Genomic DNA, 4020 nt, shown 5'->3' on the forward strand with positions numbered 1-4020 from the left:
CTTTTGGTCGTGGACTGGGTGACACAGATGTGGGTGAGAGACCCGTGGGGAGATGACAATGGTGGCTTTTATCTTGATTTTGATTTTTCTCTTTTCCTCCCAGACTTGTCTGGTTGTTTCTGGTCCTTTTCTGTGGGTCCCCACTGGAAGGTGCTTTAGACTTGAGGCAGCTTTGGGGCCTTGCTCTGAGCCAATCCTGCTTGGGCAGACTTTTATCCACAAGGGGACAGGTGCTTGGGTGCTTAATTTAGAAACTACATTCTTTGTCTTTTCTGTATTGTTTCCTAATTGTATTAAAGTTCCTTCCCATTAAAGTTCTTACATGTTTTATCTTGATGCAGCAGATCACAGAACCTATTTAGAGCAGGCAGGTTTGGGGCCTCTGGGGTGCTCCTCTCCCTGCCCTGTAACATTAACTCCTCTAAAAAGCTTCACTGACTTCATGTAAGGACAACATTTCTCTCAATTCATATAATATTCTGTCCTCAAAGCAAAGTGTCCTACCAGTAGCATGAGCCTTCCATGGGGGTGGGGGGAAGGGTGGTATAAAGATATAATTATATAAACACCTAGTGAATATAATCAAATTCTAATCTAGGATGGAATGTGAAAGAAGCGCCTTCAGAGAAGGGTGCTGACTCTTAGAGATCTTTTTTCCCCCTAGATTTACTATTGAGGTTTTTTTTTTTTTTAACTTGCATTTGTTATTTTCACAGGACAAGATTTTCCCATCAGGTGTGGTCACCATCATTCTCCCACCCACAGAGCTCCACCACAGAGCACAGCATTCTCTTTCCTCCTTATTTTCTACCCTCTCCTTTCCCCCCTTTCTGCCTGTCTCAAATCTCTAGGATGTTGGTCTTAAAATTTGAATCTTGTACTGCTGCCATTTCCCCCTAAGAATAGTATTTCCTGTCCGGAGCATGCGCAGTGTTGCGCAACACGTGCCATCAATTAAGTTTTGCTTTACCATTTCGCCTGCTGAGAAACCACAGGTGTTTCCTGTTAATCAAATGAGACTGGGAGGTACGATGGGAGGAGCTACCAGGATATAAGAAGAGAACCACGAGAAGGTCAGGGGGTTACTGCCAGAGGTTACCGCGAGAGGAGCAGAGAGAAGGTCAGGGAAGGTAGAAAGACAGGGAAAAGTAAGAGAAGGTAAAGAAAAAATAAAGAAGCAACCGCTAGCCTCAAGTTGTCTCAAGCCCCTCATTTCAATCCTCAGCCCTTCTCTTTTCGTGCCTACAAATCCCGCGGGTCGGGACAATTTCCATTTGTGCACCATTTTCAAACCTCATTGCATAGCAAAGAGTCATCTTAAAGACATGTTAAAAACACAGATGACTAGGCACCCAGACCTTCTGACTCAGCAGGTCTGGGTTGGGGCTGGGGAACACGTCTTTCTAATAAATGTCCAGGAAATTGATTTTTTTTTCCCTTGGGAACACACTTAAAGAAAATTGCCTTCCCTCTGGGTTACATCTTCCAACATTCATTCAGACTTCAACCAATACTCTGGACTGCCCTGTCCCAGGTGAAATAACTTCTCTATTTTCCCTTGGCATAACAGACAACAGAATGGAATAATTTAAAGGTCAAAGCAAGAAAAAGAAACAAACAAAAAAAAAGAGCAGCACTTCTAGTTTCCATAGTGTGATACCCACTTAGCGATCTATCCTCTTTAGTAAAAAGGTCATGTCTTCCGTATTAACTGGGGCAGCTCCATGGCTGAGCTGAGTGCCTTGCTGATGTTTGCATCAGCTCCCTGTCCTCCCTTCACAGAACTTATCACTTTCTTTTTATTGAGATACAACTCACATAAACTAATTGCACAGAATTTAATGTTTTGTATTCAATGAGTTTAGGCAATTGTATAAAACTCTGTAGCCACTACCAATAACAAGTGGATCCTTTCCACACCCCAAAACCTTTGTTACACTCCTTCCTAGTCAGTAGTAACTCTCTTACCCCTACAAATCTCTGATATTTATTACCATCAATTAATTTTGCTTAGAGTTGTATTTAACATGAATGCTATCATATCATATATGTATTATATTGTGCAGAACAGACTTATTTCACTTAATTTTCATTTTTATATATGTGATGAGTTGACTTGGTACATTTTAAAAGCTGAAATGAAGGATTCATTTTTTTTTTTTTTAATTTGTAGAAGTAAAGCACGCTAAATATCAAAATTAAAAAAAAAAAGTCATGGTGCCCTTAATATAAGCAAAACTGTTAACACTTTGGAAATGCTTTACTTGCTCTCTCTTTTTCAAGGTTGAAAAGCTGTATTGGGTCTCTGTTCAAAGAAGTAAATATGCTTTTCTTTAAAAAAAAAAGATGTTTTTTAATTTCTGCCTAGAACTGGGGTGTAGGTCAGAACTGTGGGGGGTAAGAAGATTCACCAGAGACAGAGTGGGAAGAAGAAAAGGTGGATCTACTGAAATGCACTGCTGAGGGGAGCAGCAGGCAAGACAGAAGAGGTCTGCTGCACTATGTGTGGGTCAGCTCCCTGGCCAGGCATCAAACTCAGGCTACAGTGGTGATAGCCCTGAGACTTAGGACTTTAGGCCACCAGGGAGACCCACAGAAGTATATATGCTTTTTAAAAAAAATTTAGTTGACAAATACATATAAGTCTTCTCTAAAGGCCAGCTGGGACTAGAAGGAATATTGTAAGGAAATTATCCACATTTAAGGAAATGGTGGACTAGATATCTTTCAGGCTGACATTTTGAGATTCTTTTAGAGCATGCCAGTCCTATTCATGATTATATTTAAAATATAACAGAGTTCATGATATAGTGCTAATGCAATTTAAAAAGCTTCAATATTAGAATAGTTTCAAAAAACATTAAAATACATGTCAATTAAAATTTGCTACTTAAGTGACATCAAAGAAAAGGACAAAAAAAAAAATTGCCAAAATAGAATTCTTCTTAGATCATGGTGAGATTCTTCTTAAGTCGAAGAACAGTTCCCTTCAGGGTAGAATTCTCTGCCCAATTGGATTTACTCCACAAAATGAGGTTCTGAAACATATGTTGAAGAACTGTAATAATTTGTATCTCCATATGTAGGTTTTGTTATGGTCTTTATCTTACCTGACTTCCATACTGTCCAAATCATCTTTCTGATGTTCTTTTTAGTTTGAATTTGTAAAAGCTTACTTCCTGAAGCTTGTTTTAATTGCAATCTCTTCTTTCCAACATCAAGCAACTTTTCCTCCAAATCCCAGGACTCCTGCTGTGATTTCATTAAATTATTTAGCTTTATATGTATTTCATGTCACCCATGAGCACACTAGTCTTGGTGTTAACTTTATCCAGGCTTCTTTATTTTACTTTTAAGGGCATTCAAAAGTTGTACCTTGTCAAATGCAAGTTTTCTTTTATCATTTTAAAAGCTATTTTCAAAAAAAATAAGCCATTTTCAGCTGTTCAGTTTCATTTTCCAGGACTTCAGAGTTTCAGCATCACTTTTCTTTTCTCATATGATTTGTTCTGGATTTTTTTCTTCATTTGCATCAACCATTGATTGGTATTCCAAGAGCTGTTTTGCCCTTGTCCTCAGCCTGAGAAGCAGGGTTGTAAGTTCCTCTGGGGACACCACTTGGATGCCAGCAACCTGTGGCCGTTTGCCTTTACCCCAGGAGTCCCAGCTCCAGGCAGCTTGCTCCTTGGGGTGTTTGTCCATTCTGGCTGGCACTAGTGCCGCATGCTGGGAGGGCAGAAATTCCCCTCTGCAAGGGTTGCTTTTTCTGCCAACGACTAAATATTTTGGATGTAGCAGAATTTTCTAACTCATTCACAAGCAGAAGGATTTTTTTCCTCTTGATATGATTTCATATGACTGTCCTTGTTCTGACCATTCTCAGACAAATTATGTTTATTATTATTATTTTTATTATTTTTTAAAGATTTATTTATTTATGCATACAAGATCTGGGGTGTAGGCCAGAGGTTCAGGGGGTGAGAGGATTCACCAGAGACAGAGTGGGGAGCAGAACAGGCA

At 39.4% G+C, this 4020-nt stretch overlaps 1 pseudogene across 1 annotated transcript; it reads right to left on the reverse strand.

The window, feature by feature from the left end:
• Window positions 1–2945: 2945 nt before the first annotated feature.
• On the reverse strand, window positions 2946–3702 carry LOC311184187 (centromere protein H-like; annotated as a pseudogene). The gene has a single exon. The product of its transcript is annotated as a centromere protein H-like (transcript).
• Between the last annotated feature and the right edge of the window lie 318 nt (window positions 3703–4020).

The sequence above is a fragment of the Talpa europaea genome, assembly GCF_964194135.1.
Source record: "Talpa europaea genome assembly, chromosome: 1".
NCBI lineage: Eukaryota > Metazoa > Chordata > Mammalia > Eulipotyphla > Talpidae > Talpa > Talpa europaea.